The following is a 16,578-nucleotide window of genomic DNA, read 5'->3' as shown; positions in this document are numbered from 1 at the left end:
AACGTTTGTGATCATTAATTTCAATGATTTTGGATAAAAAAGGATTTTTAGATGATGTTGCTATCATTAGATAATATACAGTTTCCCATAGACTATAAGGCTATATATAAAATATTAGGGCCACAGAGGGGAAAAAAACAAGTCATAATATTGTAACCAGTTGTTTTAAAGGAGGACAATTGTTAAAATGACAGATGTGGGGCATTTCGTGAAATTGTACTTCAGTATGGTTTCATAAACAAAGACATGCTGATGTGCCAGAATATTAAGTATCACATTGTCATAAGTATCAAAACTGTAAAAACAATATGTAGCTTTTCTGCAGAAAGAACCAGCCTCATAAATGTATGACTTTATCCTTTTTCTTCAGTGTGGCCCTAGTACTCTGTCATATAAACAAATACACATTCCATATGAATATAAAAACACAATGTGTAACATTATGTTCCTTTATTGAATAAGGACAAAACAAAGCAGGTAAACCATCAGCTCCTTTCGAAACTGAAGTCACAGTGACTCTACAAGATGGAAAGCACAGAATCCAAGCATATTACACAAAATGATACATACACATTCAAAGGTCTGTATATAACACACCCTGCATGTCTGCACACTAAAATAAATGCAGGACAAATCCATACACATCAACTGAACAGACAAATGAATGGATGCAGTAGCCTCCCTGCAGCCTTGTATTACACACAGTATACCGCACAAACATCATAAGAGGCCAAATTCGTCAAAAAACGAACCCAAAAAAACCCAAATTCCTCTGCCACCGCAGGACATATTTAACCAAAATTGAAAGCACACATACTAACTAAAATAATTCAACACATATTGGTCCCTCAGCAGCCGACCACTGTCGTCATCAGGGAAGATTGCCGGATTGTCCCAGTCCATGGCTGGTGGCACTCTGGGGGCCCTCTCCTTCCTCAGGCAGGCCACATTGTGGAGGACAGCACAAGCCACAGTAATATCACATGCCCTAACAGGGCTGACCCTTAATTTGTGAAGGCAGTGAAAGCGTGCCTTCAGGAGGCCAAAGGTCATTTCAACTCTGGCCCTGGTCCTGGCATGGGCATGGTTGTAGGCCTGCTGTGCTTCCTGGGGGTCTGTGAAAGGTGTCAGGAGAAAAGGCTGGCAGCCATACCCCCTGTCTCCCAGCAACACACCAGAGAATTCACCTGTCAACACAAAATCTCATCATTACTACCTCATAAACACAGTGATATTCTTGACACAGCCATGATGGTTATAAATAGGGGTTGTGTGGCTTACCTTGTGATAGATTTCAGAGGCCCGAAAGATTCTGGAGTCATGGACTGAGCCAGGCCATTTTGCCACAACATTGCTGATCACACAGTCAGCATTGCAGACCATCTGAAATCATAAGATGAGGAATATTACACCAATCAATGCACATCACTGGCAATGCAGAGTGTTCGTCAATGGACAATATCAAAAAGTTATGTTCACCTGAACATTAATGCTGTGAAAGGATTTCCTATTCACAAAATCGGCCTCATGGGCACCTGAAGGGGCTTTTATCCTTATGTGTGTGCAGTCCACTGCACCAATGACATTGGGGAAACCTGTCACACAAAGTAATGAGTATCCTACTATGTGTTAACAGTTGTCCTGTAATTTGTAGATCCTCTTACCTGCAATCCTATAGAACTCCTCTTTGATGTCACAGAGTCTTCTGTGGCCAGGGAAGGAGATGAAGACATCTGCTAATGCTTTGATAGCCAGACACACACTCCTTATTGTGCGGCAAATTGTGGCCTTGTTCAGCTGTTCTGCATCCCCCACTGAGTACAGGAAGGCTCCACTAGCAAAAAGCGCAAGGCCACACAAACCATTTGCTCCACACTCAGTGCATGGCTCCGTGCAGTGCGGTGCTTAATCCTGGGACCCAGTAGTCTGCATAGATACCTGATGCCATCTGCAGAAAACCTGTATCTTTCATATAGATGGTCATCAGGGAAGGCCAGTGGGTCCAACCGGTCCCTGAAGACCCTTTCTCGCCTGAAGGCTCTCCTCAGCACAAGTGCTTCTTCATCCACCACATCTCGCACGAATGGGCATGCCATTGTCAGAGCAGAAAGGAACACACAATTTTGGGCCTTCATATAGGCTAGTGGCCACACCTGGTGCTGGGGGGTGGGCAAAGAGGGCGATGCCTTATAACGATGACTTGGTTGTACTGATTGCTGGGAAAATAAAAAAAACCTTAGAAAGATGCCACCGTCCTGTGTGCTCACAATAAGAGCTCATATGTCATGGCTCACTTGACTTCACGAGAATATACCTAATTTTTATTTTGAGCTGTGTCATCTTCTTGGAGCTGGGGGAGGAAAGAAAAATAATGATTAATACATTTGTGTTACAGTTAGCATACAGTGTACATTGAAGGCATATCTCACCTCCCTCTCAAGTTTTTTTATTTCAAGGTCCAGTTTCCTAATTGTCCTCTTTTTTATTTCGGACTCCAGTGCAAGATTTTCCATCTTTTTCTTCTTGTACTGAATGTCTATGTCTGCCAGTTCTATTTGGCGCCGGAGGTGGTTGCCATACAACTTTCTGATAGCTTGTGAGCTCTGTGAACACAATACAATTAGCGCAGCTGGAATTTGGCAGGATGTGGTGTCCTTTTATTAATACGCACTATGTTGCCAGGCTGGTTTTCCCACTGTATAGCATCTGGGTCCTGTAAAATAAATTAGATTTTTTGATTTTGATGAGGACTCCTCACCATTGTAGAGTAAATAGTACTTTCACAGTCTTAACATGATACCTCATGCCTTCTGGAATCCAGAGAGATGGTCTCCTCCTCATCATCGTCTCCATCATGTGCTGTTGCTGCTGCACTGGGGCCTTCACCCTATCACATTTAATCGGATTCATATTGAAGCTAGTAGACAAGACATGCCAGGCCTACAGTATGCCTTTGATGGAGTACTCACTGGATCAGCATCGTCTGGTGCTTGTGCTGGTGGCGCTAACAGGAACACAGTGCTGCCAGACACTGCAAGGCAATAGGTAAACCAAAGTCAGACAGTCCAAATTGATTCAATATGAATGTGGTTGTATCCCATGTAGAGATGGAAGGACATACCTTGAATGAAGCGGGTGGCATCTTGGGAGGAACCTATGCTCGTCTCTTTCCCCCAGGGATCCCCTCTAAGACGGGCCTGCCTTTATTTAGCTCCAAGGCCATGTCCTCTGCTGGGGTAAGGTCAGCCTTTGGTGACCCACCACCCGTGCCTTGTCTGTGGGTATTCTTTTTCACTGCTAAAACAGTACAGACAATGTGTGAGCAGGCACCTTCTGGGTACAATATATGCTTGTGCTTTGTTAAATATTAGTCAGGGACCATACCATTCTGCAGAATGTTCTTGTATTTGATTTTGACCTGCTGCCATGTCCGTTTTGGCCCGTTCATGTTTAATCTACACACACACACACACACACACACACACACACACACACACACACACACACACACACACATTTAATGGAGTCACAATGCAAAAAATTACTTGGTATTTTTGTCTTGTTTTCAGTAAAAATATCAAAAAATTTATCATAGCTTTATACAGTGTGATGGAGTTACTTTACACAATTTCACTCATATCTGCAGTGCATTTCAATTAAAAATTTAACCGTTTCATAATTACAGTACAACTGCATTTTTGGAGATGTGAATTAAATATTTGAATTGTAATTGTGATGTTTCAGCGGAGCGGTGAGTGTGTAATTGTGCACTACTTACGCATTCAGGCGGTCTGCAATACTTTGCCACGCTTTTTCTCTTTGCTTTATCACTGTGGCGGTGTTGCCTTTCTTCTTAATTATATCTTTTACCTCCTCGTATGCCTCCATGAGGATTTGTGCTTCCGACGGGGAAAAGTACGCGGCTCTAGTTGCCATGGTAAATCAGTTAATCTGTGATCTGTGGCGGGGTCTATTTGAGTGAGCCGTGAGCGCGCACCTATCCAGGATTGGTTTCACCTGGCTTAATGAATCCGTGTCTGCTCATCCTGGCTTGGTCTTTGTGCAACCAATTAAGCCTGGACGCACATGTTTTGGCTTCATTGAGCTCAGCTGAGTCATTTATCCCGGATGTCTTAATTCTACTTTTGTGCAACAGGCCCCTGGTTAGTCATTCAATTAGCAATGTCAACACATTTTTGGGGATTGGTAGTTATCCTAGTCATCTATCTAAACGTTGGCCGAATACCAACGGGCATGCAGGACAAGTGCCCGGGGCTCTTACCTCCAGGTGGCCCCCATGGATTTTGTTCGTCATTCGCACTCAAATATTATATTAACATAAGTCATTACAAAATGTGTAGAATTGCAGGAAATGAGCTTGAACATGGCAAAAATGTATCCCCACCCAATTACAAATGGGTAGCATTGCAGTAGCCCTCTGAGTAGCCCTATGAGTAGCTCTCTGCTGCAAGATCAAATAAAACATATAATTTATTCATCACTTACACAGTTTACAGCAGTTATAAAATGTGCAGCGAAATGCTTAGGTGCTCCAGTTGTGTAAGAATGGAGCAGGAAAAAAACACACAATAACAAGCTTTCATAACATTACCTCCAACCCAGCTTAGTGGGGCGGGCCATCCTTCCAGAGCTGAGAAACATGGGCTTCTAAGGCAACCTCCAACCCAGCTTAGTGGGCGGGCCATCCTTCCAGAGCTGAGAAACATGGGCTTCTAAGGCAACCTCCAACCCAGCTTAGTGGGCGGGCCATCCTTCCAAAGCTGAGAAACATGGGCTTCTAAGGCAACCTCCAACCCAGCTTAGTGGGGCGGGCCATCCTTCCAGAGCTGAGAAACATGGGCTTCTAAGGCAACCTCCAACCCAGCTTAGTGGGCGGGCCATCCTTCCAGAGCTGAGAAACATGGGCTTCGAAGGCTACCTCCAACCCAGCTTAGTGGGGCGGGCCATCCTTCCAGAGCTGAGAAACTTCTAAGGCAACCTCCAGCCATTGGGACACATGGGACACTACACTACCATGCTGTCACCACTAGGTGGTGTGAGGGCTCCAGTTGCTATTCATGCACTCTTGAATCTTTCATGAAGCAAAGCACATAACTTTTCACACTTTCATTGCTCTCTATTCTACATCCCTCCTTTTCTCCCTCTTTCTTTTACCCATCCATGCACCTCTATTCTTCTCTCTCTCTCATTTAGCCCTCCATGCACCTCTATTCTTCTCTCTCTCCCTTTTACCCCTCCATGCACCTCTATTCTTCTCTCTCTCTTTTACCCCTCCATGCACCTCTATTCTTCTCTCTCTCATTTAGCCCTCCATGCACCTCTATTCTTCTCTCTCTCCCTTTTACCCCTCCATGCACCTCTATTCTTCTCTCTCTCTTTTACCCCTCCATGCACCTCTATTCTTCTCTCTCTCTCTTTCCCCCCCTCATACACCTATATTCTTCTCTCTCTCTTTTACCCCTCCATGCACCTCTATTCTTCTCTCTCTCTCTTTTACCCCTCCATACACCTCTATTCTTCTCTCTCTCTTTTACCCCTCCATGCACCTCTATTCTTCTTTCTCTCTCTTTTACCCCCCCATACACCTCTATTCTTCTCTCTCTCTTTTACCCCTCCATGCACCTCTATTCTTCTCTCTCTCTCTTTTACCCCTCCATACACCTCTATTCTTCTCTCTCTCTTTTACCCCTCCATGCACCTCTATTCTTCTCTCTCTCTCTTTTACCCATCCATGCACCTTTATTCTTCTCTCTCTCTTTTACCCCTCCATGCACCTCTATTCTTCTCTCTCTCTCTCTTTTACTCCTCCATGCACCTCTATTCTTCTCACTCTCTCTTTTACCCCTCCATGCACCTCTATTCTTCTCTCTCTCTCTTTTACCCTTCCATACACCTCTATTCTTCTCTCTCTCTTTTACCCCTCCATGCACCTCTATTCTTCTCTCTCTCTTTTACCCCTCCATGCACCTCTATTCTTCTCTCTCTCTCTTTTACCCCTCCATACACCTCTATTCTTCTCTCTCTCTTTTACCCCTCCATGCACCTCTATTCTTCTCTCTCTCTTTTACCCCTCCATGCACCTCTATTCTTCTCTCTCTCTCTCTTTTACCCCTCCATGCACCTCTATTCTTCTCTCTCTCTCTTTTACCCATCCATGCACCTCTATTCTTCTCTCTCTCTCTCCTTTACCCCTCCATGTACCTCTATTCTTCTCTCTCTCTTTTACCACTCCATGCACCTCTATTCTTCTCTCTCTCTCTCTTTTACCCCTCCATGCACCTCTATTCTTCTCTCTCTCTCTCTTTTACTCCTCCATGCACCTCTATTCTTCTCTCTCTCTCTTTTACCCCTCCATGCACCTCTATTCTTCTCTCTCTCTCTTTTACCCCTCCATGCACCTCTATTGTTCTCTCTCTCTCTTTTACCCCTCCATGCACCTCTATTCTTCTCTCTCTCTCTCTCTCTCTCTCTCTCTCTCTCTCTCTCTCTTTTACCACTCCATGCACCTCTATTCTTCTCTCTCTCTCTCTTTTACCCCTCCATGCACCTCTATTCTTCTCTCTCTCTCTTTTACCCCTCCATGCACCTCTATTCGTCTCTCTCTCTTTTACCCTTCCATGCACCTCTATTCTTCTCTCTCTCTCTTTTCCCCCTCCATGCACCTCTATTCTTCTCTCTCTCTCTTTTACCCCTCCATGCACCTCTATTCTTCTCTCTCTTTTACCCCTCCATGCACCTGTATTCTTCTCTCTCTCTCTCTTTTACCCCTCCATGCACCTATTCTTCTCTCTCTTTTACCCCTCCATGCACCTCTATTCTTCTCTCTCTCTCTTTTACCCCTCCATGCACCTCTATTCTTCTCTCTCTCTATTTTACCTCTCCATGCACCTCTATTCTTCTTGCTCTCTCTTTTACCCCTCTATGCACATCTATTCTTCTCGCTCTCTCTTTCACCCCTCCATGCACCTCTATTCTTCTCTCTCTCTTTTACCCCTCCATGCACCTCTATTCTTCTCTCTCTCTCTTTTACCCCTCAATGCACCTCTATTCTTCTCGCTCTCTCTTTTACCCCTCAATGCACCTCTATTCTTCTCGCTCTCTCTTTTACCCCTCCATGCACCTCTATTCTTCTCTCTCTCTCTTTTCCCTTCCATGCACCTCTATTCCTCTCACTCTCTCTTTTACCCCTCCATACACCTCTATTCTCTCTCTCTCTTTTACCCCTCAATGCACCTCTATTCTTCTCTCTCTCTCTTTTACCCCTCCATGCACCTCTATTCTTCTCTCTCTCTCTCTCTTTTACCCATCCATGCAACTCTATTCTTCTCTCACTCTCTTTCTTTTACCCCTCTATGCACCTCTATTCATCTCTATCTCTCTTTTACACCTCCATGCACCTCTATTCTTCTCTTTTTCTCTTTTACCCCTCCATGCACCTCTATTCTTCTCTCTCTCTCTTTTACCCCTCCATGCACCTCTATTCTTCTCTCTCTCTCTCTCTCTCTCTCTCTGTTACCCCTCCATGCACCTCTATTCTTCTCTCTCTCTCTCTTTTACCCCTCCATGCACCTCTATTCTTCTCTCTCTCTCTTTTACCCCTCCATGCACCTCTATTCTTCTCTTTTTCTCTTTTACCCCTCCATGCACCTCTATTCTTCTCTCTCTCTCTTTTACCCCTCCATGCACCTCTATTCTTCTCTCTCTCTCTCTCTCTCTCTCTCTGTTACCCCTCCATGCACCTCTATTCTTCTCTCTCTCTCTCTTTTACCCCTTCATGCACCTCTATTCTTCTCTCTCTCTCTTTTACCCATCCATGCACCTCTATTCTTCTCTTTTTCTCTTTTACCCCTCCATGCACCTCTATTCTTCTCTCTCTCTCTTTTACCCCTCCATGCACCTCTATTCTTCTCTCTCTCTCTCTCTCTCTCTCTCTGTTACCCCTCCATGCACCTCTATTCTTCTCTCTCTCTCTCTCTCTTTTACCCCTCCATGCACCTCTATTCTTCTCTCTCTCTCTTTTACCCCTCCATGCACCTCTATTCTTCTCTCTCTCTTTTACCCCTCCATGCACCTCTATTCTTCTCTCTCTCTCTTTTACCCCTCCATGCACCTCTATTCTTCTCTCTCTCTTTTACCCCTCCATGCACCTCTATTCTTCTCTCTCTCTCTTTTACCCCTCCATGCACCTCTATTCTTCTCTCTCTCTCTTTTACCCCTCCATGCACCTCTATTCTTCTCGATCTCTCTTTTACCCCTCCATGCACCTGTATTCTTCTCTCTCTCTCTTTTACCCCTCCATGCACCTCTATTCTTCTCTCTCTCTCTCTTTTACCCATCCATGCACCTCTATTCTTCTCTCTCTCTCTGTCTTTTACCCCTCCATGCACCTCTATTTTTCTCTCTCTCTCTTTTACCCCTCCATGCACCTCTATTCTTCTCTCTCTCTCAATTCAATTAAATTCAAGGGGCTTTATTGGCATGGGAAACATGTGTTAACATTGCCAAAGCAAGTAAGGTAAATAATAAAAATTAACAGTAGACATCACACATACAGAAGTTTCAAAACAATAAAGACATTGAAAATGTCATATTATATATATATATACAGTGTTTTTACAAGGTACAAATTTGAAAGGACACAAGATAAAATAAATAAGCATAGATATGGGTTGTATTTACAATGGTGTTTGTTCCTCACTGGTTGCCCTTTTCTCGTGGCAACAGGTCACAAATCTTGCCGCTCTGATGGCACACTGTGGAATCTCTCTCTCTCTCTCTCTCTGTTACCCCTCCATGCACCTCTATTCTTATCTCTCTCTCTTTTACCCCTCCATGCACCTATATTCTTCTCTCTCTCTTTTACCCCTCCATGCACCTCTATTCTTCTCTCTCTCTCTTTTACCCCTCCATGCACCTCTATTCTTCTCGATCTCTCTTTTACCCCTCCATGCACCTGTATTCTTCTCTCTCTCTCTTTCTTTTACCCATCCATGCACCTATATTCTTCTCTCTCTCTTTTACCCCTCCATGCACCTCTATTCTTCTCTCTCTCTCTTTTACCCCTCCATGCACCTCTATTCTTCTCGATCTCTCTTTTACCCCTCCATGCACCTGTATTCTTCTCTCTCTCTCTCTCTTTTACCCATCCATGCACCTCTATTCTTCTCTCTCTCTCATTTAGCCCTCCATTCACCTCTATTCTTCTCTCTCTCTCTTGTACCCCTCCATACACCTCTATTCTTCTCTCTCTCTCTTTTACCCCTCCATGCACCTCTATTCTTCTCTCTCTCTTTTACCCCTCCATGCACCTCTATTCTTCTCGCTCTCTATTTTACCCCTCTATGCACCTCTATTCTTCACTCTCTCTCTTTCACCCCTCCATGCACCTCTATTCTTCTCTCTCTCTCTTTTACCCCTCCATGCACCTCTATTCTTCTCTCTCTCTCTTTTACCCCTCCATGCACCTCCATTCTTCTCTCTCTCTCTTTTACCCCTCCATGCACCTCTATTCTTCTCTCTCTTTCTTTTACCCCTCCATGCACCTCTATTCTTCTCTCTCTCTCTTTTACCCCTCCATGCACCTCTATTCTTCTCTCTCTCTCTTTTACCCCTCCATGCACCTCTATTCTTCTCTCTCTCTCTTTTACCCCTCCATGCACCTCTATTCTTCTCCCTCTCTCTTTTACCCCTCCATTCACCTCTATTCTTCTCTCTCTCTCTTTTACCCCTCCATGCACCTCTATTCTTCTCTCTCTCTCTTTTACCCCTCAATGCACCTCTATTCTTCTCTCTCTCTCTTTTACCCCTCCATGCACCTCTATTCTTCTCTCTCTCTATTTCACCCCTCCATGCACCTCTATTCTTCTCTCTCTCTCTTTTACCCCTCCATGCACCTCTATTCTTCTCTCTCTCTCTTTTACCCCTCCATGCACCTCTATTCTTCTCTCTCTCTCTTTTACCCCTCCATGTACCTCTATTCTTCTCTCTCTCTCTTTTACCCCTCCATGCACCTCTATTCTTCTCTCTCTCTCTTTTACCCCTCCATGCACCTCTATTCTTCTCCCTCTCTCTTTTACCCCTCCATGCACCTCTATTCTTCTCCCTCTCTCTTTTACCCCTCCATGTACCTCTATTCTTCTCTCTCTCTCTTTTACCCCTCCATGCACCTCTATTCTTCTCTCTCTCTTTTACCCCTCCATGCACCTCTATTCTTCTCCCTCTCTCTTTCACCCCTCCATGCACCTCTATTCTTCTCTCTCTCTCTTTTACCCCTCCATGCACCTCTATTCTTCTCCCTCTCTCTTTTACCCCTCCATGCACCTCTATTCTTCTCCCTCTCTCTTTTACCCCTCCATGTACCTCTATTCCTCTCTCTCTCTCTTTTACCCCTCCATGCACCTCTATTCTTCTCTCTCTCTCTTTTACCCCTCCATGCACCTCTATTCTTCTCTCTCTCTCTTTCACCCCTCCATGCACCTCTATTCTTCTCCCTCTCTCTTTCACCCCTCCATGCACCTCTATTCTTCTCTCTCTCTCTTTTACCCCTCCATGCACCTCTATTCTTCTCTCTCTCTCTCTTACCCCTCCATGCACCTCTATTCTTCTCTCTCTCTCTTTTACCCCTCCATGCACCTCTATTCTTCTCTCTCTCTCTTTTACCCCTCCATGCACCTCTATTCTTCTCTCTCTCTCTCTCTTGTACCCCTCCATGCACCTCTATTCTTCTCCCTCTCTCTTTTACCCCTCCATGCACCTCTATTCTTCTCTCTCTCTCTTTTACCCCTCCATGCACCTCTATTCTTCTCTCTCTCTCTTTCACCCCTCCATGCACCTCTATTCTTCTCCCTCTCTCTTTCACCCCTCCATGCACCTCTATTCTTCTCTCTCTCTCTTTTACCCCTCCATGCACCTCTATTCTTCTCTCTCTCTCTCTTACCCCTCCATGCACCTCTATTCTTCTCTCTCTCTCTTTTACCCCTCCATGCACCTCTATTCTTCTCTCTCTCTCTTTTACCCCTCCATGCACCTCTATTCTTCTCTCTCTCTCTTTTACCCCTCCATGCACCTCTATTCTTCTCCCTCTCTCTTTTACCCCTCCATTCACCTCTATTCTTCTCTCTCTCTCTTTTACCCCTCCATGCACCTCTATTCTTCTCTCTCTCTCTTTCACCCCTCCATGCACCTCTATTCTTCTCCCTCTCTCTTTCACCCCTCCATGCACCTCTATTCTTCTCTCTCTCTCTTTTACCCCTCCATGCACCTCTATTCTTCTCTCTCTCTCTCTTACCCCTCCATGCACCTCTATTCTTCTCTCTCTCTCTTTTACCCCTCCATGCACCTCTATTCTTCTCTCTCTCTCTTTTACCCCTCCATGCACCTCTATTCTTCTCCCTCTCTCTTTTACCCCTCCATGCACCTCTATTCTTCTCCCTCTCTCTTTTACCCCTCCATGCACCTCTATTCTTCTCTCTCTCTCTTTTACCCCTCCATGCACCTCTATTCTTCTCTCTCTCTCTCTCTTTTACCCCTCCATGCACCTCTATTCTTCTCCCTCTCTCTTTTACCCCTCCATGCACCTCTATTCTTCTCTCTCTCTCTCTCTTTTACCCCTCCATGCACCTCTATTCTTCTCCCTCTCTCTTTTACCCCTCCATGCACCTCTATTCTTCTCCCTCTCTCTTTTACCCCTCCATGCACCTCTATTCTTCTCTCTCTCTCTCTCTTTTACCCCTCCATGCACCTCTATTCTTCTCCCTCTCTCTTTTACCCCTCCATGCACCTCTATTCTTCTCCCTCTCTCTTTTACCCCTCCATGCACCTCTATTCTTCTCTCTCTCTCCTTCATGTGACTCCATTGTCTTCAATGGAACAGGAATTTTTCCTTTTTTGTTTAAGAAATCAGCTTTCTTTCACTTTTTCCATGACCCTTTGTTCGTTTCCATCCTTTCTTTGTTGGCTCCAGGGTAACTCACCCGGTCATGGACAAATCCCAGGACCAACGTACCGTCAGTCTTAGTTCACAGAGAGAGCATCTCACCAAGTAGTCCACTGATGATAAATGCAATGGCGTGGGAGCGTCTGCTAAATGACTTAAATGTAAAATGTAAATTGTCATGAATGTGTGCCCTGAATAGTAACATGCAGATATCTGGTGTAGGTGATATCTGTGAAAACAACCTGCAGAGAGACTTATGGTGTCACACACACACACACAAAACTGGTTATTTGCGTACTGTCACAGTCTCTATCTATTCCGAGTCACAGTGAGGTGAAACAAAACAGTCATTATAGGGTCAGAATCTAGTACAGTCAGAACTCCCATGAAGACTTGCAACGGTCAGAGGTTGACTGTTGAGCACTGGTCATAACACAACCATGACATCAGAGTGCAAAACACACACACACACACATACACACACACACACAAGAGCGCGGCGCACATACACAAAATAAGAAAAAAGCAAAAGCAGGAAACAATCGATCACTGAGAGAAAAGAGAAAAAGCTATGAGAAGAATAAAATAATGAGTGCAGAGTGAGATGTAATGGAGGAGTTGAGAGATGGAGGAAACAGAGGAGGGTGGAGGGAGAGGAGGAGGGTGGAGGGGTGGAGGGAGAGGAGGAGGGCGGAGGGGTGGAGGGAGAGGAGGAGGGTGGAGGGGTGGAGGGAGAAGAGGACGGTGGAGGGGTGGAGGGAGAGGAGGAGGGTGGAGGGATGGAGGGAGAGGAGGAGGGTGGAGGGAGAGGAGGGAGAGGAGGAGGGATGGAGGGTGGAGGGAGAAGAGGACGGTGGAGGGGTGGAGGGAGAGGAGGAGGGTGGAGGGATGGAGGGAGAGGAGGAGGGTGGAGGGATGGAGGGAGAGGAGGAGGGTGGAGGGGTGGAGGGGTGGAGGGTGGAGGGAGAAGAGGAGGGTGGAGGGTGGAGGGAGAGGAGGAGGGTGGAGGGATGGAGGGAGAGGAGGAGGGTGGAGGGATGGAGAGAGAGGAGGAGGGTGGAGGGAGAGGAGGGAGAGGAGGAGGGTGGAGGGATGGAGGGAGAGGAGGAGGGTGGAGGGATGGAGGGAGAGGAGGAGGGTGGAGGGAGAGGAGGGAGAGGAGGAGGGTGGAGGGATGGAGGGAGAGGAGGAGGGTGGAGGGTGGAGGGAGAGGAGAAGGGTGGAGGGATGGAGGGAGAGGAGGAGGGTGGAGGGATGGAGGGAGAGGAGGAGGGTGGAGGGATGGAGGGAGAGGAGGAGGGATGGAGGGAGAGGAGGACGGTTGAGGGTTGGAGGGAGAGGAAGAGGGTGGAGGGGTGCAGAGAGAGGAGAACGGTGGAGGGATGGAGGGAGAGGAGGGGGTGGAGGGGAGCAGGGAGAGGAGGACAGTGGAGGGATGGAGGGAGAGGAGGAGGGATGCCGGGAGAGGAGGAGGGTGGAGGGGTGCAGGGAGAGGAGGACGGTAGAGGGATGGAGGGAGAGGAAGAGGGAGGAGGGGTGCAGGGAGAGGAGGGGGGTGGAGGTTGAGGTGATAAAAACTGGCCTGCACTTTTATTGAACCTTTTTCAAGTTAAAGAAAAAAATCTAAGTAATGAAAACTGCAGCATGTAAAGGAGGTGAGAGCATGGGAAACACTGTTTGTTTTTCTTCTCAGCTTTCCTCTGTGGCTCACTCTACCTCTCCCCCTTCCATGTTGTACATTCTGTTCTTGTCTTTCTCTCCAGGGTCTTCTCTATCTCCTCCTCTCATTATATTTCCCTCCTCTTCTCCCTTCATCCCGCTCCTCCTCTTCTCCCTTCATCCCCCCTGTTCCTCCTCTTCTCCCTTCATCCCCCCTCCTCCTCTTCTTCCTTAATCCCACCCCTCCTCTTCTTCCTTCATCCCCCCTCCTCTCTTCTCCCTTAATCCCTCCTCCTCTTCTCCCTTCCTCACCCCTCCTCCTCTTCTCCCTTCATCCACCCCTCCTGCTCTTCTCCCTTCATCCACCCCTCCTCCTCTTCTCCCTTAATCCCACCCCTCCTCTTCTTCCTTCATCCCCCTCCTCTCTTCTCCCTTAATCCCTCCTCCTCTTCTCCCTTCCTCACCCCTCCTCCTCTTCTCCCTTCATCCACCCCTCCTCCTCTTCTCCCTTTATCCACCCCTCCTGCTCTTCTCCCTTCATCCACCCCTCCTCCTCTTCTCCCTTTATCCACCCCTCCTGCTCTTCTCCCTTCATCCACCCCTCCTCCTCTTCTCCCTTTATCCACCCCTCCTGCTCTTCTCCCTTCATCCACCCCTCCTCCTCTTCTCCCTTTATCCACCCCTCCTGCTCTTCTCCCTTTATGCACCCCCCCTCCTCTTCTCCCTTTATCCACACCCCTCCTCTTCTCCCTTCATCCACCCCCTCCTCTTCTCCCTTCATCCACCCCTCCTCTTCTCCCTTTATCTCCCCTCCTCCTCTTCTCCCTTCATCCACCCCCTCCTCTTCTCCCTTTATCTCCCCTCCTCCTCTTCTCCCTTCATCCACCCCCTCCTCTTCTCCCTTTATCCCCCCTCCTCCTCTTCTCCCTTTATCTCCCCTCCTCCTCTTCTCCCTTCATCCACCCCCCTCCTCTTCTCCCTTTATCTCCCCTCCTCCTCTTCTCCCTTCATCCACCCCCTCCTCTTCTCCCTTTATCCCCCCTCCTCCTCTTCTCCCTTTATCTCCCCTCCTCCTCTTCTCCCTTCATCCACCCCCTCCTCTTCTCCCTTTATCCCCCCTCCTCCTCTTCTCCCTTCATCACTCCCCCTCTTCTCCCTTCATCACTCCCCCCTCTTCTCCCTTTATCGCCCACCCTCCTCTTCTCCCTTTATCCCCCCCCCTCCTCTTCTCCCTTCATCCACCCCCTCCTCTTCTCCCTTTATCTCCCCTCCTCCTCTTCTCCCTTCATCCACCCCTCCTCCTCACTGTCTCATTGTTGAGAACAATGCAATCGAGTGCAATTCAGCTGTAACTTGTACAACGCAATATTACATTGCCATTTACAGAGAGCACTTCAGAACTGTCTTTCTTCTATCTGAACTGGCTGACAGGATCGTATAACTGTTGATTGGCAAATAAAGAGAAGAAAACCGGGACCGGGGGGGGGGGGGGTCAGGAACCAGGGGGGAAGTTGTAGAGTTGAAGTTGCACCTAGACACTGATCTATAGCCAGTTTTGCCAAATTACCCCTAACAAATAAGGTTAGGATTTGGGGAGGGTAAGCTGATCCTAGATCTGTCCCAAAGGGCAACTTCTACTTCTATCGCTCAATTCACCCCTCCTCCTCTCCCACTAAATGCCTCTCCCTTCTGCTCTCCCTCTTTTTTTCTCTCCCTCCTAATCTCACTCCTACTCCCCCATCTGATCTCCCTCCTAATCTCCCTCCTACTCACCCCTCCTGCTCCCCCTCCTGCTCACCCTCATGTCTTCCCCCTGCTCTCCCTCCAGCTCTCCCTCCTGCCCTCCTCCTGTTCTCCCTCTGTCCAGACTAGCTCATAACAAATGAGGGTGATAATTTGAACCACAAAGAGACGGGGGCAGGAAATTAGATGGTGTGTGTGTGTGTGTGTGTGTGTGTGTGTGTGTGTGTGTGTGTGTGTGTGGTAAGTGTTTGTGTGGTTGGGAAGTCCCAGAGAACCGTCTCCAGTATCCTCTATTATTCTCTGACTAATTCCTGTAAGATAAGATTCTACCCAGGAGGATAAACCAGAAACAAATGTTTAGCAGAGACACATTTCAACACACACCCACTGATCCTGTAAACTGAAACACACACACACATACACACACCCACAGATCCTGTACACTGAAACATACACAAACATACACACACCCACAGATCCTGTACACTGAAACACACACACACACATACACACACACAGATCCTGTACACTGAAACACACACACACATACACACACCCACAGATCCTGTACACTGAAACACACACACAAACATACACACACCCACAAATCTTGTACACTGAAACACACACACACACCCACAGATCCTGTACACTGAAACACACACACACAGGTCTGGCCTTGATTTACTTTAAGAACATTTTCTCACCTTTTCAATTGACAGAGAAAAAAATCACTGATCCACAACACAAATGTTTGGCAGAGTGAGGTTTCTACACACACCATGGTTCAATCACCTTATGTTCAGTGAGGTTGACATTTCATTTTCAGTAGCATAGTCCCTCTCTTTCGTTTTTTTTATTTAACTAGGTAAGCCAGTTAAGGACTAATTTTAATTTACAATGACGTTGTAGACCGACCAAACCCCGATGACGCTGGACCAATTGAGTGCCACCCAATGGCACTTTCAATCACGTCCGGTTGTGATACAGCCTGAAATCGAACCAGCGTGTCTGTAGTGATGCCTGTAGCATCGCTGCGCCTCTAGGAAGTCCTTTCATACTTTCTTCCTAGTGTCTTCTATCTGTAGGCTCTCCCCCTCTTTCTTTCAGCTAAACTTCACCCCCCCCCCCATCTCTCTCTTTTATTCTTGCTCCTTGTGTCGTTAAAACTCTGCCATCCTCTTCTCTAATCAAACCCACATGCTGGGTCAGCCTGCCAG

The 16,578-nt window shown here is 46.9% G+C and overlaps 1 long non-coding RNA gene across 2 annotated transcripts; it reads right to left on the bottom strand.

Annotated features, from left to right (window-relative positions):
* Window positions 1-414: 414 nt before the first annotated feature.
* Window positions 415-1,839, bottom strand: LOC135523043 (uncharacterized). Of its 2 annotated transcripts, none has more exons than XR_010452752.1 (3): window positions 1,665-1,839; window positions 1,282-1,383; window positions 415-1,187 (listed from the first exon to the last, which is right to left on the bottom strand). It is a non-coding gene; the product is annotated as an uncharacterized LOC135523043 (long non-coding RNA). The 2 variants fall into 2 exon arrangements; XR_010452753.1 differs by lacking the exon at window positions 1,665-1,839 and adding an exon at window positions 1,480-1,538.
* Window positions 1,840-16,578: the final 14,739 nt, after the last annotated feature.

Source organism: Oncorhynchus masou, chromosome 30 (genome assembly GCF_036934945.1).
Source record: "Oncorhynchus masou masou isolate Uvic2021 chromosome 30, UVic_Omas_1.1, whole genome shotgun sequence".
Taxonomy (NCBI): domain Eukaryota; kingdom Metazoa; phylum Chordata; class Actinopteri; order Salmoniformes; family Salmonidae; genus Oncorhynchus; species Oncorhynchus masou.
The sequence above is the reverse complement of the archived record's forward strand: the minus strand, read 5'-3'. Positions and strand labels throughout refer to the sequence as shown.